Consider the following 24,188-nt stretch of genomic DNA (forward strand, 5'->3'; position numbering starts at 1 on the left):
GAAAACTTTTTCTCAAATATAGCAATATGGCAAATCTAAGAAATGCTATGGCAAATTAATCAATCAGGACATTTATTTGGTGATTGAATCTACTATGGGGGACTAAGTTTTAAGAAGAGAAGAAGAACAGACCTTTACTCTCATTAGTGCACACTGAAGAAGAAAATTCTTAAAACCAGAATATCTTAAAACCATAGCACAAGTGATGGATCACTGCATTCTTATTGCAACTATTCCTATTTCCAAATGTTTGACAAACATCTCTCCAGTTGAAAACTGATTTGAAACAGTTTCAAAATTAGTTTGGAGTAAAGAAACCACTGAAGATGATGGGATTTATACAAAGTTTAAATATAGATAAGCTATCCTAAAATTCAACTTTAAGGAAATTGAACAAAGTTAGGTCCCACCAAGAATTGAAATCAGATTACTGGATTCAAAGTCCAAAGCGCTCACCATTACACCATGGAACCCATTATTAGAGAGTCTTCCTCTACTCAATATTGCTGATCTTTGAAATACTGAATGTTCTCCTGTTTTAGGTACATTTGGCATTTATGAGTTTGCTGATGCTTTTATGTTTGGCCGGTTAGCTCAGTTGGTTAGAGCGTGGTGCTAATAACGCCAAGGTCATGTGTTCGATCCCCATACGGGCCATGTGCTTTTTCTTGTTGTCCTACAAGAAAGGCCAAGAAGGGATTTTATCCAGCGGCAAAGTGCATGAAGTGTGGGATGAATGCATTGGCTACAGTTAGCAGCCCTTGAAACTTGCAAGAGAACATCATAGACACATACAAAACAGAGAATTTTTAAATCCATGTTAGGAATAAACAAAAATGTCATCCTTTGGCTGATGCAGCATTTCTCTATAAGGCATACATAGAAAACTTTTTCTCAAATATAGCAATATGGCAAATCTAAGAAATGCTAAGGCAAATTAATCAATCAGGACATTTATTTGGTGAATGAATCTACTATGGGGGACTAAGTTTTAAGAAGAGAAGAAGAACAGACCTTTACTCTCATTAGTGCACACTGAAGAAGAAAATTCTTAAAACCAGAATATCTTAAAACCATAGCACAAGTGATGGATCACTGCATTCTTATTGCAACTTTTCCTATTTCCAAATGTTTGACAAACATCTCTCCAGTTGAAAACTGATTTGAAACAGCTTCAAAATTAGTTTGGAGTAAAAAAACCACTGAAGATGATGGGATTTATACAAAGTTTAAATATAGATAAGCTATCCTAAAACTCAACTTTAAGGAAATTGAACAAAGTTAGGTCCCACCAAGATTTGAAATCAGATTACTGGATTCAAAGTCCAAAGTGCTCACCATTACACCATGGAACCCATTATTAGAGAGCCTTCCTCTACTCAATATTGCTGATCTTTGAAATACTGAATGTTCTCCTGTTTTAGGTACATTTGGCATTTATCAGTTTGCTGATGTTTTTATGTTTGGCCGGTTAGCTCAGTTGGTTAGAGCGTGGTGCTAATAACGCCAAGGTCATGTGTTCGATCCCCATACAGGCCATGAGCTTTTTCTTGTTGTCCTACAAGAAATGCCAAGAAGGGATTTTATCCAGCGGCAAAGTGCATGAAGTGTGGGATGAATGCATTGGCTACAGTTAGCAGCCCTTGAAACTTGCTAGAGAACATCATAGACACATACAAAACAGAGAATTTTTAATCCATGTTAGGAATAAACAAAAATGTCATCCATTGGCTGATGCAGCATTTCTCTATATGGCATACATAGAAAACTTTTTCTCAAATATAGCAATATGGCAAATCTAAGAAATGCTAAGGCAAATTAATCAATCAGGACATTTATTTGGTGATTGAATCTACTATGGGGGACTAAGTTTTAAGACGAGAAGAAGAACAGACCTTTACTCTCATTAGTGCACACTGAAGAAGAAAATTCTTAAAACCAGAATATCTTAAAACCATAGCACAAGTGATGGATCACTGCATTCTTATTGCAACTTTTCCTATTTCCAAATGTTTGACAAACATCTCTCCAGTTGAAAACTGATTTGAAACAGCTTCAAAATTAGTTTGGAGTAAAAAAACCACTGAAGATGATGGAATTTATACAAAGTTTAAATATAGATAAGCTATCCTAAAATTAAACTTTAAGGAAATTGAACAAAGTTAGGTCCCACCAATATTTGAAGTCAGATTACTGGATTCAAAGTCCAAAGTGCTCACCATTACACCATGGAACCCATTATTAGAGAATCTTCCTCTACTCAATATTGCTGATCTTTGAAATACTGAATGTTCTCCTGTTTTAGGTACATTTGGCATTTTTGTGTTTGCTGATGCTTTTATGTTTGGCCGGTTAGCTCAGTTGGTTAGAGCGTGGTGCTAATAACGCCAAGGTCATGTGTTCGATCCCCATATGGGCCATGTGCTTTTTCTTGTTGTCCTACAAGAAATGCCAAGAAGGGATTTTATCCAGCGGCAAAGTGCATGAAGTGTGGGATGAATGCATTGGCTACAGTTAGCAGCCCTTGAAACTTGCTAGAGAACATCATAGACACATACAAAACAGAGAATTTTTAAATCCATGTTAGGAATAAACAAAAATGTCATCCTTTGGCTGATGCAGCATTTCTCTATATGGCATACATAGAAAACTTTTTCTCAAATATAGCAATATGGCAAATCTAAGAAATACTAAGGCAAATTAATCAATCAGGACATTTATTTGGTGAATGAATCTACTATGGGGGACTAAGTTTTAAGAAGAGAAAAAGAACAGAACTTTACTCTCATTAGTGCACACTGAAGAAGAAAATTCTTAAAACCAGAATATCTTAAAACCATAGCACAAGTGATGGATCACTGCATTCTTATTGCAACTTTTCCTATTTCCAAATGTTTGACTAACATCTCTCCAGTTGAAAACTGATTTGAAACAGCTTCAAAATTAGTTTGGAGTAAAAAAACCACTGAAGATGATGGGATTTATACAAAGTTTAAATATAGATAAGCTATCCTAAAATTCAACTTTAAGGAAATTGAACAAAGTTAGGTCCCACCAAGATTTGAAATCAGATTACTGGATTCAAAGTCCAAAGCGCTCACCATTACACCATGGAACCCATTGTTTGAGAGTCTTCCTCTACTCAATATTGCTGATCTTTGAAATACTGAATGTTCTCCTGTTTTAGGTACATTTGGCATTTTTGTGTTTGCTGATGCTTTTATGTTTGGCCGGTTAGCTCAGTTGGTTAGAGCGTGGTGCTAATAACGCCAAGGTCATGTGTTCGATCCCCATATGGGCCATGTGCTTTTTCTTGTTGTCCTACAAGAAATGCCAAGAAGGGATTTTATCCAGCGGCAAAGTGCATGAAGTGTGGGATGAATGCATTGGCTACAGTTAGCAGCCCTTGAAACTTGCTAGAGAACATCATAGACACATACAAAACAGAGAATTTTTAAATCCATGTTAGGAATAAACAAAAATGTCATCCTTTGGCTGATGCAGCATTTCTCTATATGGCATACATAGAAAACTTTTTCTCAAATATAGCAATATGGCAAATCTAAGAAATACTAAGGCAAATTAATCAATCAGGACATTTATTTGGTGAATGAATCTACTATGGGGGACTAAGTTTTAAGAAGAGAAAAAGAACAGAACTTTACTCTCATTAGTGCACACTGAAGAAGAAAATTCTTAAAACCAGAATATCTTAAAACCATAGCACAAGTGATGGATCACTGCATTCTTATTGCAACTTTTCCTATTTCCAAATGTTTGACTAACATCTCTCCAGTTGAAAACTGATTTGAAACAGCTTCAAAATTAGTTTGGAGTAAAAAAACCACTGAAGATGATGGGATTTATACAAAGTTTAAATATAGATAAGCTATCCTAAAATTCAACTTTAAGGAAATTGAACAAAGTTAGGTCCCACCAAGATTTGAAATCAGATTACTGGATTCAAAGTCCAAAGCGCTCACCATTACACCATGGAACCCATTGTTTGAGAGTCTTCCTCTACTCAATATTGCTGATCTTTGAAATACTGAATGTTCTCCTGTTTTAGGTACATTTGGCATTTTTGTGTTTGCTGATGCTTTTATGTTTGGCCGGTTAGCTCAGTTGGTTAGAGTGTGGTGCTGATAATGCCAAGGTCATGTGTTCGATCCCCATACGGGCCATGTGCTTTTTCTTGTTGTCCTACAAGAAATGCCAAGAAGGGATTTTATCCAGCGGCAAAGTGCATGAAGTGTGGGATGAATGCATTGGCTACAGTTAGCAGCCCTTGAAACTTGCTAGAGAACATCATAGACACATACAAAACAGAGAATTTTTAAATCCTTGTTAGGAATAAACAAAAATGTCATCCTTTGGCTGATGCAGCATTTCTCTATATGGCATACATAGAAAACTTTTTCTCAAATATAGCAATATGGCAAATCTAAGAAATGCTAAGGCTAATTAATCAATCAGGAGATTTATTTGGTGATTGAATCTACTATGGGGGACTAAGTTTTAAGAAGAGAAGAAGAACAGACCTTTACTCTCATTAGTGCACACTGAAGAAGAAAATTCTTAAAACCAGAATATCTTAAAACCATAGCACAAGTGATGGATCACTGCATTCTTATTGCAACTTTTCCTAATTCCAAATGTTTGACAAACATCTCTCCAGTTGAAAACTGATTTGAAACAGCTTCAAAATTAGTTTGGAGTAAAAAAACCACTGAAGATGATGGGATTTATACAAAGTTTAAATATAGATAAGCTATCCTAAAATTCAACTTTAAGGAAATTGAACAAAGTTAGGTCTCACCAAGATTTGAAATCAGAATACTGGATTCAAAGTCCAAAGTGCTCACCATTACACCATGGAACCCATTATTAGAGAGTCTTCCTCTACTCAATATTGCTGATCTTTGAAATACTGAATGTTCTCCTGTTTTAGGTACATTTGGCATTTTTGAGTTTGATGATGTTTTTATGTTTGGCCGGTTAGCTCAGTTGGTTAGAGTGTAGTGCTAATAACGCCAAGGTCATGTGTTCGATCCCCATATGGGCCATGTGCTTTTTCTTGTTGTCCTACAAGAAATGCCAAGAAGGGATTTTATCCAGCGGCAAAGTGCATGAAGTGTGGGATGAATGCATTGGCTACAGTTAGCAGCCCTTGAAATTTGCTAGAGAACATCATAGACACATACAAAACAGAGAATTTTTAAATCCTTGTTAGGAATAAACAAAAATGTCATCCTTTGGCTGATGCAGCATTTCTCTATATGGCATACATAGAAAACTTTTTCTCAAATATAGCAATATGGCAAATCTAAGAAATGCTAAGGCTAATTAATCAATCAGGAGATTTATTTGGTGATTGAATCTACTATGGGGGACTAAGTTTTAAGAAGAGAAGAAGAACAGACCTTTACTCTCATTAGTGCACACTGAAGAAGAAAATTCTTAAAACCAGAATATCTTAAAACCATAGCACAAGTGATGGATCACTGCATTCTTATTGCAACTTTTCCTAATTCCAAATGTTTGACAAACATCTCTCCAGTTGAAAACTGATTTGAAACAGCTTCAAAATTAGTTTGGAGTAAAAAAACCACTGAAGATGATGGGATTTATACAAAGTTTAAATATAGATAAGCTATCCTAAAATTCAACTTTAAGGAAATTGAACAAAGTTAGGTCTCACCAAGATTTGAAATCAGAATACTGGATTCAAAGTCCAAAGTGCTCACCATTACACCATGGAACCCATTATTAGAGAGTCTTCCTCTACTCAATATTGCTGATCTTTGAAATACTGAATGTTCTCCTGTTTTAGGTACATTTGGCATTTTTGAGTTTGATGATGTTTTTATGTTTGGCCGGTTAGCTCAGTTGGTTAGAGTGTAGCGCTAATAACGTCAAGGTCATGTGTTCGATCCCCATATGGGCCATGTGCTTTTTCTTGTTGTCCTACAAGAAATGCCAAGAAGGGATTTTATCCAGCGGCAAAGTGCATGAAGTGTGGGATGAATGCATTGGCTACAGTTAGCAGCCCTTGAAACTTGCTAGAGAACATCATAGACACATACAAAACAGAGAATTTTTAAATCCTTATTAGGAATAAACAAAAATGTCATCCTTTGGCTGATGCAGCATTTCTCTATATGGCATACATAGAAAACTTTTTCTCAAATATAGCAATATGGCAAATCTAAGAAATGCTAAGGCTAATTAATCAATCAGGAGATTTATTTGGTGATTGAATCTACTATGGGGGACTAAGTTTTAAGAAGAGAAGAAGAACAGACCTTTACTCTCATTAGTGCACACTGAAGAAGAAAATTCTTAAAACCAGAATATCTTAAAACCATAGCACAAGTGATGGATCACTGCATTCTTATTGCAACTTTTCCTAATTCCAAATGTTTGACAAACATCTCTCCAGTTGAAAACTGATTTGAAACAGCTTCAAAATTAGTTTGGAGTAAAAAAACCACTGAAGATGATGGGATTTATACAAAGTTTAAATATAGATAAGCTATCCTAAAATTCAACTTTAAGGAAATTGAACAAAGTTAGGTCTCACCAAGATTTGAAATCAGAATACTGGATTCAAAGTCCAAAGTGCTCACCATTACACCATGGAACCCATTATTAGAGAGTCTTCCTCTACTCAATATTGCTGATCTTTGAAATACTGAATGTTCTCCTGTTTTAGGTACATTTGGCATTTTTGAGTTTGATGATGTTTTTATGTTTGGCCGGTTAGCTCAGTTGGTTAGAGTGTAGTGCTAATAACGCCAAGGTCATGTGTTTGATCCCCATATGGGCCATGTGCTTTTTCTTGTTGTCCTACAAGAAATGCCAAGAAGGGATTTTATCCAGCGGCAAAGTGCATGAAGTGTGGGATGAATGCATTGGCTACAGTTAGCAGCCTTTGAAACTTGCTAGAGAACATCATAGACACATACAAAACAGAGAATTTTTAAATCCATGTTAGGAATAAACAAAAATGTCATCCTTTGGCTGATGCAGCATTTCTCTATATGGCATACATAGAAAACTTTTTCTCAAATATAGCAATATGGCAAATCTAAGAAAATCTATGGCAAATTAATCAATCAGGACATTTATTTGGTGATTGAATCTACTATGGGGGACTAAGTTTTAAGAAGAGAAGAAGAACAGACCTTTACTCTCATTAGTGCACACTGAAGAAGAAAATTCTTAAAACCAGAATATCTTAAAACCATAGCACAAGTGATGGATCACTGCATTCTTATTGCAACTTTTCCTATTTCCAAATGTTTGACAAACATCTCTCCAGTTGAAAACTGATTTGAAACAGCTTCAAAATTAGTTTGGAGTAAAAAAACCACTGAAGATGATGGGATTTATACAAAGTTTAAATATAGATAAGCTATCCTAAAATTCAACTTTAAGGAAATTGAACAAAGTTAGGTCCCACCAAGATTTGAAATCAGATTACTGAATTCAAAGTCCAAAGTGCTCACCATTACACCATGGAACCCAATATTAGAGAGTCTTCCTCTACTCAATATTGCTGATCTTTGAAATACTGAATGTTCTCCTGTTTTAGGTACATTTGGCATTTTTGTGTTTGCTGATGCTTTTATGTTTGGCCGGTTAGCTCAGTTGGTTAGAGTGTAGTGCTAATAACGCCAAGGTCATGTGTTCGATCCCCATATGGGCCATGTGCTTTTTCTTGTTGTCCTACAAGAAATGCCAAGAAGGGATTTTATCCAGCGGCAAAGTGCATGAAGTGTGGGATGAATGCATTGGCTACAGTTAGCAGCCCTTGAAACTTGCTAGAGAACATCATAGACACATACAAAACAGAGAATTTTTAAATCCTTGTTAGGAATAAACAAAAATGTCATCCTTTGGCTGATGCAGCATTTCTCTATATGGCATACATAGAAAACTTTTTCTCAAATATAGCAATATGGCAAATCTAAGAAATGCTAAGGCTAATTAATCAATCAGGAGATTTATTTGGTGATTGAATCTACTATGGGGGACTAAGTTTTAAGAAGAGAAGAACAGACCTTTACTCTCATTAGTGCACACTGAAGAAGAAAATTCTTAAAACCAGAATATCTTAAAACCATAGCACAAGTGATGGATCACTGCATTCTTATTGCAACTTTTCCTAATTCCAAATGTTTGACAAACATCTCTCCAGTTGAAAACTGATTTGAAACAGCTTCAAAATTAGTTTGGAGTAAAAAAACCACTGAAGATGATGGGATTTATACAAAGTTTAAATATAGATAAGCTATCCTAAAATTCAACTTTAAGGAAATTGAACAAAGTTAGGTCTCACCAAGATTTGAAATCAGAATACTGGATTCAAAGTCCAAAGTGCTCACCATTACACCATGGAACCCATTATTAGAGAGTCTTCCTCTACTCAATATTGCTGATCTTTGAAATACTGAATGTTCTCCTGTTTTAGGTACATTTGGCATTTTTGAGTTTGATGATGTTTTTATGTTTGGCCGGTTAGCTCAGTTGGTTAGAATGTAGTGCTAATAACGCCAAGGTCATGTGTTCGATCCCCATATGGGCCATGTGCTTTTTCTTATTGTCCTACAAGAAATGCCAAGAAGGGATTTTATCCAGCGGCAAAGTGCATGAAGTGTGGGATGAATGCATTGGCTACAGTTAGCAGCCCTTGAAACTTGCTAGAGAACATCATAGACACATACAAAACAGAGAATTTTTAAATCCATGTTAGGAATAAACAAAAATGTCATCCTTTGGCTGATGCAGCATTTCTCTATATGGCATACATAGAAAACTTTTTCTCAAATATAGCAATATGGCAAATCTAAGAAAATCTATGGCAAATTAATCAATCAGGACATTTATTTGGTGATTGAATCTACTATGGGGGACTAAGTTTTAAGACGAGAAGAAGAACAGACCTTTACTCTCATTAGTGCACACTGAAGAAGAAAATTCTTAAAACCAGAATATTTTAAAACCATAGCACAAGTGATCGATCACTGCATTCTTATTGCAACTTTTCCTATTTCCAAATGTTTGACAAACATCTCTCCAGTTGAAAACTGATTTGAAACAGCTTCAAAATTAGTTTGGAGTAAAGAAACCACTGAAGATGATGGGATTTATACAAAGTTTAAATATAGATAAGCTATCCTAAAATTCAACTTTAAGGAAATTGAACAAAGTTAGGTCCCACAAAGATTTGAAATCTGATTACTGGATTCAAAGTCCAAAGTGCTCACCATTACACCATGGAACCCATTATTAGAGAGTCTTCCTCTACTCAATATTGCTGATCTTTGAAATACTGAATGTTCTCCTGTTTTAGGTACATTTGGCATTTTTGTGTTTGCTGATGCTTTTATGTTTGGCCGGTTAGCTCAGTTGGTTAGAGCGTGGTGCTAATAACGCCAAGGTCATGTGTTCGATCCCCATATGGGCCATGTGCTTTTTCTTGTTGTCCTACAAGAAATGCCAAGAAGGGATTTTATCCAGCGGCAAAGTGCATGAAGTGTGGGATGAATGCATTGGCTACAGTTAGCAGCCCTTGAAACTTGCTAGAGAACATCATAGACACATAAATAACAGAGAATTTTTAAATCCATGTTAGGAATAAACAAAAATGTCATCCTTTGGCTGATGCAGCATTTCTCTATATGGCATACATAGAAAACTTTTTCTCAAATATAGCAATATGGCAAATCTAAGAAATGCTATGGCAAATTAATCAATCAGGACATTTATTTGGTGATTGAATCTACTATGGGGGACTAAGTTTTAAGAAGAGAAGAAGAACAGACCTTTACTCTCATTAGTGCACACTGAAGAAGAAAATTCTTAAAACCAGAATATCTTAAAACCATAGCACAAGTGATGGATCACAGCATTCTTATTGCAACTATTCCTATTTCCAAATGTTTGACAAACATCTCTCCAGTTGAAAACTGATTTGAAACAGCTTCAAAATTAGTTTGGAGTAAAGAAACCACTGAAGATGATGGGATTTATACAAAGTTTAAATATAGATAAGCTATCCTAAAATTCAACTTTAAGGAAATTGAACAAAGTTAGGTCCCACCAAGAATTGAAATCAGATTACTGGATTCAAAGTCCAAAGTGCTCACCATTACACCATGGAACCCATTATTAGAGAGTCTTCCTCTACTCAATATTGCTGATCTTTGAAATACTGAATGTTCTCCTGTTTTAGGTACATTTGGCATTTTTGTGAATGCTGATGCTTTTATGTTTGGCCGGTTAGCTCAGTTGGTTAGAGCGTTTTGCTAATAATGCCATGGTCATGTGTTCGATCCCCATATGGGCCATGTGCTTTTTCTTGTTGTCCTACAAGAAATGCCAAGAAGGGATTTTATCCAGCGGCAAAGTGCATGAAGTGTGGGATGAATGCATTGGCTACAGTTAGCAGCCCTTGAAACTTGCTAGAGAACATCATAGACACATACAAAACAGAGAATTTTTAAATCCTTGTTAGGAATAAACAAAAATGTCATCCTTTGGCTGATGCAGCATTTCTCTATATGGCATACATAGAAAACTTTTTCTCAAATATAGCAATATGGCAAATCTAAGAAATGCTAAGGCTAATTAATCAATCAGGACATTTATTTGGTGATTGAATCTACTATGGGGGACTAAGTTTCAAGAAGAGAAGAAGAACAGACCTTTACTCTCATTAGTGCACACTGAAGAAGAAAATTCTTAAAACCAGAATATCTTAAAACCATAGCACAAGTGATGGATCACTGCATTCTTATTGCAACTTTTCCTAATTCCAAATGTTTGACAAACATCTCTCCAGTTGAAAACTGATTTGATTTTATCCAGCGGCAAAGTGCATGAAGTGTGGGATAAATGCATTGGCTACAGTTAGCAGCCCTTGAAACTTGCTAGAGAACATCATAGACACATACATAACAGAGAATTTTTAAATCCATGTTAGGAATAAACAAAAATGTCATCCTTTGGCTGATGCAGCATTTCTCTATATGGCATACATAGAAAACTTTTTCTCAAATATAGCAATATGGCAAATCTAAGAAATGCTATGGCAAATTAATCAATCAGGACATTTATTTGGTGATTGAATCTACTATGGGGGACTAAGTTTCAAGAAGAGAAGAAGAACAGACCTTTACTCTCATTAGTGCACACTGAAGAAGAAAATTCTTAAAACCAGAATATCTTAAAACCATAGCACAAGTGATGGATCACAGCATTCTTATTGCAACTATTCCTATTTCCAAATGTTTGACAAACATCTCTCCAGTTGAAAACTGATTTGAAACAGTTTCAAAATTAGTTTGGAGTAAAGAAACCACTGAAGATGATTGGATTTATACAAAGTTTAAATATAGATAAGCTATCCTAAAATTCAACTTTAAGGAAATTGAACAAAGTTAGGTCCCACCAAGATTTGAAATCCGATTACTGGATTCAAAGTCCAAAGTGCTCACCATTACACCATGGAACCCATTATTAGAGAGTCTTCTTCTACTCAATATTGCTGATCTTTGAAATACTGAATGTTCTCCTGTTTTAGGTATATTTGGCATTTTTGTGTTTGTGAATGCTTTTATGTTTGGCCGGTTAGCTCAGTTGGTTAGAGCATTGTGCTAATAATGCCAAGGTCATGTGTTCGATCCCCATATGGGCCATGTGCTTTTTCTTGTTGTCCTACAAGAAATGCCAAGAAGGGATTTTATCCAGCGGCAAAGTGCATGAAGTGTGGGATGAATGCATTGGCTACAGTTAGCAGCCCTTGAAACTTGCTAGAGAACATCATAGACACATACATAACAGAGAATTTTTAAATCCATGTTAGGAATAAACAAAAATGTCATCCTTTGGCTGATGCAGCATTTCTCTATATGGCATACATAGAAAACTTTTTCTCAAATATAGCAATATGGCAAATCTAAGAAATGCTAAGGCTAATTAATCAATCAGGAGATTTATTTGGTGATTGAATCTACTATGGGGGACTAAGTTTTAAGAAGAGAAGAAGAACAGACCTTTACTCTCATTAGTGCACACTGAAGAAGAAAATTCTTAAAACCAGAATATCTTAAAACCATAGCACAAGTGATGGATCACTGCATTCTTATTGCAACTTTTCCTAATTCCAAATGTTTGACAAACATCTCTCCAGTTGAAAACTGATTTGAAACAGCTTCAAAATTAGTTTGGAGTAAAAAAACCACTGAAGATGATGGGATTTATACAAAGTTTAAATATAGATAAGCTATCCTAAAATTCAACTTTAAGGAAATTGAACAAAGTTAGGTCTCACCAAGATTTGAAATCAGAATACTGGATTCAAAGTCCAAAGTGCTCACCATTACACCATGGAACCCATTATTAGAGAGTCTTCCTCTACTCAATATTGCTGATCTTTGAAATACTGAATGTTCTCCTGTTTTAGGTACATTTGGCATTTTTGAGTTTGATGATGTTTTTATGTTTGGCCGGTTAGCTCAGTTGGTTAGAGTGTAGTGCTAATAACGCCAAGGTCATGTGTTCGATCCCCATATGGGCCATGTGCTTTTTCTTGTTGTCCTACAAGAAATGCCAAGAAGGGATTTTATCCAGCGGCAAAGTGCATGAAGTGTGGGATGAATGCATTGGCTACAGTTAGCAGCCCTTGAAACTTGCTAGAGAACATCATAGACACATACAAAACAGAGAATTTTTAAATCCATGTTAGGAATAAACAAAAATGTCATCCTTTGGCTGATGCAGCATTTCTCTATATGGCATACATAGAAAACTTTTTCTCAAATATAGCAATATGGCAAATCTAAGAAAATCTATGGCAAATTAATCAATCAGGACATTTATTTGGTGATTGAATCTACTATGGGGGACTAAGTTTTAAGACGAGAAGAAGAACAGACCTTTACTCTCATTAGTGCACACTGAAGAAGAAAATTCTTAAAACCAGAATATCTTAAGACCATAGCACAAGTGATGGATCACTGCATTCTTATTGCAACTTTTCCTATTTCCAAATGTTTGACAAACATCTCTCCAGTTGAAAACTGATTTGAAACAGCTTCAAAATTAGTTTGGAGTAAAAAAACCACTGAAGATGATGGGATTTATACAAAGTTTAAATATAGATAAGCTATCCTAAAATTCAACTTTAAGGAAATTGAACAAAGTTAGGTCCCACCAAGATTTGAAATCAGATTACTGAATTCAAAGTCCAAAGTGCTCACCATTACACCATGGAACCCAATATTAGAGAGTCTTCCTCTACTCAATATTGCTGATCTTTGAAATACTGAATGTTCTCCTGTTTTAGGTACATTTGGCATTTTTGTGTTTGCTGATGCTTTTATGTTTGGCCGGTTAGCTCAGTTGGTTAGAGTGTAGTGCTAATAACGCCAAGGTCATGTGTTCGATCCCCATATGGGCCATGTGCTTTTTCTTGTTGTCCTACAAGAAATGCCAAGAAGGGATTTTATCCAGCGGCAAAGTGCATGAAGTGTGGGATGAATGCATTGGCTACAGTTAGCAGCCCTTGAAACTTGCTAGAGAACATCATAGACACATACAAAACAGAGAATTTTTAAATCCTTGTTAGGAATAAACAAAAATGTCATCCTTTGGCTGATGCAGCATTTCTCTATATGGCATACATAGAAAACTTTTTCTCAAATATAGCAATATGGCAAATCTAAGAAATGCTAAGGCTAATTAATCAATCAGGAGATTTATTTGGTGATTGAATCTACTATGGGGGACTAAGTTTTAAGAAGAGAAGAACAGACCTTTACTCTCATTAGTGCACACTGAAGAAGAAAATTCTTAAAACCAGAATATCTTAAAACCATAGCACAAGTGATGGATCACTGCATTCTTATTGCAACTTTTCCTAATTCCAAATGTTTGACAAACATCTCTCCAGTTGAAAACTGATTTGAAACAGCTTCAAAATTAGTTTGGAGTAAAAAAACCACTGAAGATGATGGGATTTATACAAAGTTTAAATATAGATAAGCTATCCTAAAATTCAACTTTAAGGAAATTGAACAAAGTTAGGTCTCACCAAGATTTGAAATCAGAATACTGGATTCAAAGTCCAAAGTGCTCACCATTACACCATGGAACCCATTATTAGAGAGTCTTCCTCTACTCAATATTGCTGATCTTTGAAATACTGAATGTTCTCCTGTTTTAGGTACATTTGGCATTTTTGAGTTTGATGATGTTTTTATGTTTGGCCGGTTAGCTCAGTTGGTTAGAATGTAGTGCTAATAACGCCAAGGTCATGTGTTCGATCCCCATATGGGCCATGTGCTTTTTCTTATTGTCCTACAAGAAATGCCAAGAAGGGATTTTATCCAGCGGCAAAGTGCATGAAGTGTGGGATGAATGCATTGGCTACAGTTAGCAGCCCTTGAAACTTGCTAGAGAACATCATAGACACATACAAAACAGAGAATTTTTAAATCCATGTTAGGAATAAACAAAAATGTCATCCTTTGGCTGATGCAGCATTTCTCTATATGGCATACATAGAAAACTTTTTCTCAAATATAGCAATATGGCAAATCTAAGAAAATCTATGGCAAATTAATCAATCAGGACATTTATTTGGTGATTGAATCTACTATGGGGGACTAAGTTTTAAGACGAGAAGAAGAACAGACCTTTACTCTCATTAGTGCACACTGAAGAAGAAAATTCTTAAAACCAGAATATTTTAAAACCATAGCACAAGTGATCGATCACTGCATTCTTATTGCAACTTTTCCTATTTCCAAATGTTTGACAAACATCTCTCCAGTTGAAAACTGATTTGAAACAGCTTCAAAATTAGTTTGGAGTAAAGAAACCACTGAAGATGATGGGATTTATACAAAGTTTAAATATAGATAAGCTATCCTAAAATTCAACTTTAAGGAAATTGAACAAAGTTAGGTCCCACAAAGATTTGAAATCCGATTACTGGATTCAAAGTCCAAAGTGCTCACCATTACACCATGGAACCCATTATTAGAGAGTCTTCCTCTACTCAATATTGCTGATCTTTGAAATACTGAATGTTCTCCTGTTTTAGGTACATTTGGCATTTTTGTGTTTGCTGATGCTTTTATGTTTGGCCGGTTAGCTCAGTTGGTTAGAGCGTGGTGCTAATAACGCCAAGGTCATGTGTTCGATCCCCATATGGGCCATGTGCTTTTTCTTGTTGTCCTACAAGAAATGCCAAGAAGGGATTTTATCCAGCGGCAAAGTGCATGAAGTGTGGGATGAATGCATTGGCTACAGTTAGCAGCCCTTGAAACTTGCTAGAGAACATCATAGACACATAAATAACAGAGAATTTTTAAATCCATGTTAGGAATAAACAAAAATGTCATCCTTTGGCTGATGCAGCATTTCTCTATATGGCATACATAGAAAACTTTTTCTCAAATATAGCAATATGGCAAATCTAAGAAATGCTATGGCAAATTAATCAATCAGGACATTTATTTGGTGATTGAATCTACTATGGGGGACTAAGTTTTAAGAAGAGAAGAAGAACAGACCTTTACTCTCATTAGTGCACACTGAAGAAGAAAATTCTTAAAACCAGAATATCTTAAAACCATAGCACAAGTGATGGATCACAGCATTCTTATTGCAACTATTCCTATTTCCAAATGTTTGACAAACATCTCTCCAGTTGAAAACTGATTTGAAACAGCTTCAAAATTAGTTTGGAGTAAAGAAACCACTGAAGATGATGGGATTTATACAAAGTTTAAATATAGATAAGCTATCCTAAAATTCAACTTTAAGGAAATTGAACAAAGTTAGGTCCCACCAAGAATTGAAATCAGATTACTGGATTCAAAGTCCAAAGTGCTCACCATTACACCATGGAACCCATTATTAGAGAGTCTTCCTCTACTCAATATTGCTGATCTTTGAAATACTGAATGTTCTCCTGTTTTAGGTACATTTGGCATTTTTGTGAATGCTGATGCTTTTATGTTTGGCCGGTTAGCTCAGTTGGTTAGAGCGTTTTGCTAATAATGCCATGGTCATGTGTTCGATCCCCATATGGGCCATGTGCTTTTTCTTGTTGTCCTACAAGAAATGCCAAGAAGGGATTTTATCCAGCGGCAAAGTGCATGAAGTGTGGGATGAATGCATTGGCTACAGTTAGCAGCCCTTGAAACTTGCTAGAGAACATCATAGACACATACAAAACAGAGAATTTTTAAATCCTTGTTGGGAATAAACAAAAATGTCATCCTTTGGCTGATGCAGCATTTCTCTATATGGCATACATAGAAAACTTTTTCTCAAATATAGCAATATGGCAAATCTAAGAAATGCTAAGGCTAATTAATCAATCAGGACATTTATTTGGTGATTGAATCTACTATGGGGGACTAAGTTTCAAGAAGAGAAGAAGAACAGACCTTTACTCTCATTAGTGCACACTGAAGAAGAAAATTCTTAAAACCAGAATATCTTAAAACCATAGCACAAGTGATGGATCACTGCATTCTTATTGCAACTTTTCCTAATTCCAAATGTTTGACAAACATCTCTCCAGTTGAAAACTGATTTGATTTTATCCAGCGGCAAAGTGCATGAAGTGTGGGATAAATGCATTGGCTACAGTTAGCAGCCCTTGAAACTTGCTAGAGAACATCATAGACACATACATAACAGAGAATTTTTAAATCCATGTTAGGAATAAACAAAAATGTCATCCTTTGGCTGATGCAGCATTTCTCTATATGGCATACATAGAAAACTTTTTCTCAAATATAGCAATATGGCAAATCTAAGAAATGCTATGGCAAATTAATCAATCAGGACATTTATTTGGTGATTGAATCTACTATGGGGGACTAAGTTTCAAGAAGAGAAGAAGAACAGACCTTTACTCTCATTAGTGCACACTGAAGAAGAAAATTCTTAAAACCAGAATATCTTAAAACCATAGCACAAGTGATGGATCACAGCATTCTTATTGCAACTATTCCTATTTCCAAATGTTTGACAAACATCTCTCCAGTTGAAAACTGATTTGAAACAGTTTCAAAATTAGTTTGGAGTAAAGAAACCACTGAAGATGATTGGATTTATACAAAGTTTAAATATAGATAAGCTATCCTAAAATTCAACTTTAAGGAAATTGAACAAAGTTAGGTCCCACCAAGATTTAAAATCCGATTACTGGATTCAAAGTCCAAAGTGCTCACCATTACACCATGGAACCCATTATTAGAGAGTCTTCTTCTACTCAATATTGCTGATCTTTGAAATACTGAATGTTCTCCTGTTTTAGGTACATTTGGCATTTTTGTGTTTGTGAATGCTTTTATGTTTGGCCGGTTAGCTCAGTTGGTTAGAGCATTGTGCTAATAATGCCAAGGTCATGTGTTCGATCCCCATATGGGCCATGTGCTTTTTCTTGTTGTCCTACAAGAAATGCCAAGAAGGGATTTTATCCAGCGGCAAAGTGCATGAAGTGTGGGATGAATGCATTGGCTACAGTTAGCAGCCCTTGAAACTTGCTAGAGAACATCATAGACACATACATAACAGAGAATTTTTAAATCCATGTTAGGAATAAACAAAAATGTCATCCTTTGGCTGATGCAGCATTTCTCTATATGGCATACATAGAAAACTTTTTCTCAAATATAGCAATATGGCAAATCTAAGAAATGCTAAGGCTAATTAATCAATCAGGAGATTTATTTGGTGATTGAATCTACTATGGGGGACTAAGTTTTAAGAAGAGAAGAAGAACAGACCTTTACTCTCATTAGTGCACACTGAAGAAGAAAATTCTTAAAACCAGAATATCTTAAAACCATAGCACAAGTGATGGATCACTGCATTCTTATTGCAACTTTTCCTAATTCCAAATGTTTGACAAACATCTCTCCAGTTGAAAACTGATTTGAAACAGCTTCAAAATTAGTTTGGAGTAAAAAAACCACTGAAGATGATGGGATTTATACAAAGTTTAAATATAGATAAGCTATCCTAAAATTCAACTTTAAGGAAATTGAACAAAGTTAGGTCTCACCAAGATTTGAAATCAGAATACTGGATTCAAAGTCCAAAGTGCTCACCATTACACCATGGAACCCATTATTAGAGAGTCTTCCTCTACTCAATATTGCTGATCTTTGAAATACTGAATGTTCTCCTGTTTTAGGTACATTTGGCATTTTTGAGTTTGATGATGTTTTTATGTTTGGCCGGTTAGCTCAGTTGGTTAGAGTGTAGTGCTAATAACGCCAAGGTCATGTGTTCGATCCCCATATGGGCCATGTGCTTTTTCTTGTTGTCCTACAAGAAATGCCAAGAAGGGATTTTATCCAGCGGCAAAGTGCATGAAGTGTGGGATGAATGCATTGGCTACAGTTAGCAGCCCTTGAAACTTGCTAGAGAACATCATAGACACATACAAAACAGAGAATTTTTAAATCCATGTTAGGAATAAACAAAAATGTCATCCTTTGGCTGATGCAGCATTTCTCTATATGGCATACATAGAAAACTTTTTCTCAAATATAGCAATATGGCAAATCTAAGAAAATCTATGGCAAATTAATCAATCAGGACATTTATTTGGTGATTGAATCTACTATGGGGGACTAAGTTTTAAGACGAGAAGAAGAACAGACCTTTACTCTCATTAGTGCACACTGAAGAAGAAAATTCTTAAAACCAGAATATCTTAAGACCATAGCACAAGTGATGGATCACTGCATTCTTATTGCAACTTTTCCTATTTCCAAATGTTTGACAAACATCTCTCCAGTTGAAAACTGATTTGAAACAGCTTCAAAATTAGTTTGGAGTAAAAAAACCACTGAAGATGATGGGATTTATACAAAGTTTAAATATAGATAAGCTATCCTAAAATTCAACTTTAAGGAAATTGAACAAAGTTAGGTCCCACCAAGATTTGAAATCAGATTACTGAATTCAAAGTCCAAAGTGCTCACCATTACACCATGGAACCCAATATTAGAGAGTCTTCCTCTACTCAATATTGCTGATCTTTGAAATACTGAATGTTCTCCTGTTTTAGGTACATTTGGCATTTTTGTGTTTGCTGATGCTTTTATGTTTGGCCGGTTAGCTCAGTTGGTTAGAGTGTAGTGCTAATAACGCCAAGGTCATGTGTTCGATCCCCATATGGGCCATGTGCTTTTTCTTGTTGTCCTACAAGAAATGCCAAGAAGGGATTTTATCCAGCGGCAAAGTGCATGAAGTGTGGGATGAATGCATTGGCTACAGTTAGCAGCCCTTGAAACTTGCTAGAGAACATCATAGACACATACAAAACAGAGAATTTTTAAATCCTTGTTAGGAATAAACAAAAATGTCATCCTTTGGCTGATGCAGCATTTCTCTATATGGCATACATAGAAAACTTTTTCTCAAATATAGCAATATGGCAAATCTAAGAAATGCTAAGGCTAATTAATCAATCAGGAGATTTATTTGGTGATTGAATCTACTATGGGGGACTAAGTTTTAAGAAGAGAAGAACAGACCTTTACTCTCATTAGTGCACACTGAAGAAGAAAATTCTTAAAACCAGAATATCTTAAAACCATAGCACAAGTGATGGATCACTGCATTCTTATTGCAACTTTTCCTAATTCCAAATGTTTGACAAACATCTCTCCAGTTGAAAACTGATTTGAAACAGCTTCAAAATTAGTTTGGAGTAAAAAAACCACTGAAGATGATGGGATTTATACAAAGTTTAAATATAGATAAGCTATCCTAAAATTCAACTTTAAGGAAATTGAACAAAGTTAGGTCCCACCAAGAATTGAAATCAGATTACTGGATTCAAAGTCCAAAGTGCTCACCATTACACCATGGAACCCATTATTAGAGAGTCTTCCTCTACTCAATATTGCTGATCTTTGAAATACTGAATGTTCTCCTGTTTTAGGTACATTTGGCATTTTTGTGAATGCTGATGCTTTTATGTTTGGCCGGTTAGCTCAGTTGGTTAGAGCGTTTTGCTAATAATGCCATGGTCATGTGTTCGATCCCCATATGGGCCATGTGCTTTTTCTTGTTGTCCTACAAGAAATGCCAAGAAGGGATTTTATCCAGCGGCAAAGTGCATGAAGTGTGGGATGAATGCATTGGCTACAGTTAGCAGCCCTTGAAACTTGCTAGAGAACATCATAGACACATACAAAACAGAGAATTTTTAAATCCTTGTTGGGAATAAACAAAAATGTCATCCTTTGGCTGATGCAGCATTTCTCTATATGGCATACATAGAAAACTTTTTCTCAAATATAGCAATATGGCAAATCTAAGAAATGCTAAGGCTAATTAATCAATCAGGACATTTATTTGGTGATTGAATCTACTATGGGGGACTAAGTTTCAAGAAGAGAAGAAGAACAGACCTTTACTCTCATTAGTGCACACTGAAGAAGAAAATTCTTAAAACCAGAATATCTTAAAACCATAGCACAAGTGATGGATCACTGCATTCTTATTGCAACTTTTCCTAATTCCAAATGTTTGACAAACATCTCTCCAGTTGAAAACTGATTTGATTTTATCCAGCGGCAAAGTGCATGAAGTGTGGGATAAATGCATTGGCTACAGTTAGCAGCCCTTGAAACTTGCTAGAGAACATCATAGACACATACATAACAGAGAATTTTTAAATCCATGTTAGGAATAAACAAAAATGTCATCCTTTGGCTGATGCAGCATTTCTCTATATGGCATACATAGAAAACTTTTTCTCAAATATAGCAATATGGCAAATCTAAGAAATGCTATGGCAAATTAATCAATCAGGACATTTATTTGGTGATTGAATCTACTATGGGGGACTAAGTTTCAAGAAGAGAAGAAGAACAGACCTTTACTCTCATTAGTGCACACTGAAGAAGAAAATTCTTAAAACCAGAATATCTTAAAACCATAGCACAAGTGATGGATCACAGCATTCTTATTGCAACTATTCCTATTTCCAAATGTTTGACAAACATCTCTCCAGTTGAAAACTGATTTGAAACAGTTTCAAAATTAGTTTGGAGTAAAGAAACCACTGAAGATGATTGGATTTATACAAAGTTTAAATATAGATAAGCTATCCTAAAATTCAACTTTAAGGAAATTGAACAAAGTTAGGTCCCACCAAGATTTGAAATCCGATTACTGGATTCAAAGTCCAAAGTGCTCACCATTACACCATGGAACCCATTATTAGAGAGTCTTCTTCTACTCAATATTGCTGATCTTTGAAATACTGAATGTTCTCCTGTTTTAGGTACATTTGGCATTTTTGTGTTTGTGAATGCTTTTATGTTTGGCCGGTTAGCTCAGTTGGTTAGAGCATTGTGCTAATAATGCCAAGGTCATGTGTTCGATCCCCATATGGGCCATGTGCTTTTTCTTGTTGTCCTACAAGAAATGCCAAGAAGGGATTTTATCCAGCGGCAAAGTGCATGAAGTGTGGGATGAATGCATTGGCTACAGTTAGCAGCCCTTGAAACTTGCTAGAGAACATCATAGACACATACATAACAGAGAATTTTTAAATCCATGTTAGGAATAAACAAAAATGTCATCCTTTGGCTGATGCAGCATTTCTCTATATGGCATACATAGAAAACTTTTTCTCAAATATAGCAATATGGCAAATCTAAGAAATGCTAAGGCTAATTAATCAATCAGGAGATTTATTTGGTGATTGAATCTACTATGGGGGACTAAGTTTTAAGAAGAGAAGAAGAACAGACCTTTACTCTCATTAGTGCACACTGAAGAAGAAAATTCTTAAAACCAGAATATCTTAAAACCATAGCACAAGTGATGGATCACTGCATTCTTATTGCAACTTTTCCTAATTCCAAATGTTTGACAAACATCTCTCCAGTTGAAAACTGATTTGAAACAGCTTCAAAATTAGTTTGGAGTAAAAAAACCACTGAAGATGATGGGATTTATACAAAGTTTAAATATAGATAAGCTATCCTAAAATTCAACTTTAAGGAAATTGAACAAAGTTAGGTCTCACCAAGATTTGAAATCAGAATACTGGATTCAAAGTCCAAAGTGCTCACCATTACACCATGGAACCCATTATTAGAGAGTCTTCCTCTACTCAATATTGCTGATCTTTGAAATACTGAATGTTCTCCTGTTTTAGGTACATTTGGCATTTTTGAGTTTGATGATGTTTTTATGTTTGGCCGGTTAGCTCAGTTGGTTAGAGTGTAGTGCTAATAACGCCAAGGTCATGTGTTCGATCCCCATATGGGCCATGTGCTTTTTCTTGTTGTCCTACAAGAAATGCCAAGAAGGGATTTTATCCAGCGGCAAAGTGCATGAAGTGTGGGATGAATGCATTGGCTACAGTTAGCAGCCCTTGAAACTTGCTAGAGAACATCATAGACACATACAAAACAGAGAATTTTTAAATCCATGTTAGGAATAAACAAAAATGTCATCCTTTGGCTGATGCAGCATTTCTCTATATGGCATACATAGAAAACTTTTTCTCAAATATAGCAATATGGCAAATCTAAGAAATGCTAAGGCTAATTAATCAATCAGGAGATTTATTTGGTGATTGAATCTACTATGGGGGACTAAGTTTTAAGAAGAGAAGAAGAACAGACCTTTACTCTCATTAGTGCACACTGAAGAAGAAAATTCTTAAAACCAGAATATCTTAAAACCATAGCACAAGTGATGGATCACTGCATTCTTATTGCAACTTTTCCTAATTCCAAATGTTTGACAAACATCTCTCCAGTTGAAAACTGATTTGAAACAGCTTCAAAATTAGTTTGGAGTAAAAAAACCACTGAAGATGATGGGATTTATACAAAGTTTAAATATAGATAAGCTATCCTAAAATTCAACTTTAAGGAAATTGAACAAAGTTAGGTCTCACCAAGATTTGAAATCAGAATACTGAATTCAAAGTCCAAAGTGCTCACCATTACACCATGGAACCCAATATTAGAGAGTCTTCCTCTACTCAATATTGCTGATCTTTGAAATACTGAATGTTCTCCTGTTTTAGGTACATTTGGCATTTTTGAGTTGATGATGTTTTTATGTTTGGCCGGTTAGCTCAGTTGGTTAGAATGTAGTGCTAATAACGCCAAGGTCATGTGTTCGATCCCCATATGGGCCATGTGCTTTTTCTTATTGTCCTACAAGAAATGCCAAGAAGGGAATTTATCCAGCGGCAAAGTGCATGAAGTGTGGGATGAATGCATTGGCTACAGTTAGCAGCCCTTGAAACTTGCTAGAGAACATCATAGACACATACAAAACAGAGAATTTTTAAATCCATGTTAGGAATAAACAAAAATGTCATCCTTTGGCTGATGCAGCATTTCTCTATATGGCATACATAGAAAACTTTTTCTCAAATATAGCAATATGGCAAATCTAAGAAAATCTATGGCAAATTAATCAATCAGGACATTTATTTGGTGATTGAATCTACTATGGGGGACTAAGTTTTAAGACGAGAAGAAGAACAGACCTTTACTATCATTAGTGCACACTGAAGAAGAAAATTCTTAAAACCAGAATATTTTAAAACCATAGCACAAGTGATCGATCACTGCATTCTTATTGCAACTTTTCCTATTTCCAAATGTTTGACAAACATCTCTCCAGTTGAAAACTGATTTGAAACAGCTTCAAAATTAGTTTGGAGTAATGAAACCACTGAAGATGATGGGATTTATACAAAGTTTAAATATAGATAAGCTATCCTAAAATTCAACTTTAAGGAAATTGAACAAAGTTAGGTCCCACCAAGATTTGAAATCCGATTACTGGATTCAAAGTCCAAAGTGCTCACCATTACACCATGGAACCCATTATTAGAGAGTCTTCCTCTACTCAATATTGCTGATCTTTGAAATACTGAATGTTCTCCTGTTTTAGGTACATTTGGCATTTTTGTGTTTGCTGATGCTTTTATGTTTGGCCGGTTAGCTCAGTTGGTTAGAGCGTGGTGCTAATAACGCCAAGGTCATGTGTTCGATCCCCATACGGGCCATGTGCTTTTTCTTGTTGTCCTACAAGAAATGCCAAGAAGGGATATTATCCAGCGGCAAAGTGCATGAAGTGTGGGATGAATGCATTGG

At 35.5% G+C, this 24,188-nt stretch overlaps 8 non-coding genes across 8 annotated transcripts; all 8 read left to right on the forward strand.

Annotated features, from left to right (window-relative positions):
- Nucleotides 1–583: 583 nt before the first annotated feature.
- On the forward strand, nucleotides 584–657 carry TRNAI-AAU (transfer RNA isoleucine (anticodon AAU)). Its single transcript has one exon. It is a non-coding gene; the product is annotated as a tRNA-Ile (tRNA).
- An 808-nt stretch (nucleotides 658–1,465) lies between these two features.
- On the forward strand, nucleotides 1,466–1,539 carry TRNAI-AAU (transfer RNA isoleucine (anticodon AAU)). Its single transcript has one exon. It is a non-coding gene; the product is annotated as a tRNA-Ile (tRNA).
- Nucleotides 1,540–2,346: 807 nt separating this feature from the next.
- TRNAI-AAU (transfer RNA isoleucine (anticodon AAU)) lies at nucleotides 2,347–2,420 on the forward strand. Its single transcript has one exon. It is a non-coding gene; the product is annotated as a tRNA-Ile (tRNA).
- Nucleotides 2,421–3,228: 808 nt separating this feature from the next.
- On the forward strand, nucleotides 3,229–3,302 carry TRNAI-AAU (transfer RNA isoleucine (anticodon AAU)). The gene has a single exon. It is a non-coding gene; the product is annotated as a tRNA-Ile (tRNA).
- Nucleotides 3,303–4,110: 808 nt separating this feature from the next.
- On the forward strand, nucleotides 4,111–4,184 carry TRNAI-GAU (transfer RNA isoleucine (anticodon GAU)). The gene has a single exon. It is a non-coding gene; the product is annotated as a tRNA-Ile (tRNA).
- A 5,215-nt stretch (nucleotides 4,185–9,399) lies between these two features.
- Nucleotides 9,400–9,473, forward strand: TRNAI-AAU (transfer RNA isoleucine (anticodon AAU)). The gene has a single exon. It is a non-coding gene; the product is annotated as a tRNA-Ile (tRNA).
- Nucleotides 9,474–15,156: 5,683 nt separating this feature from the next.
- Nucleotides 15,157–15,230, forward strand: TRNAI-AAU (transfer RNA isoleucine (anticodon AAU)). The gene has a single exon. It is a non-coding gene; the product is annotated as a tRNA-Ile (tRNA).
- Nucleotides 15,231–24,026: 8,796 nt separating this feature from the next.
- On the forward strand, nucleotides 24,027–24,100 carry TRNAI-AAU (transfer RNA isoleucine (anticodon AAU)). The gene has a single exon. It is a non-coding gene; the product is annotated as a tRNA-Ile (tRNA).
- Nucleotides 24,101–24,188: the final 88 nt, after the last annotated feature.

Source organism: Taudactylus pleione, unplaced genomic scaffold (assembly GCF_031769625.1).
Source record: "Taudactylus pleione unplaced genomic scaffold, aTauple2 ptg000085l, whole genome shotgun sequence".
NCBI classification, from domain to species: domain Eukaryota; kingdom Metazoa; phylum Chordata; class Amphibia; order Anura; family Myobatrachidae; genus Taudactylus; species Taudactylus pleione.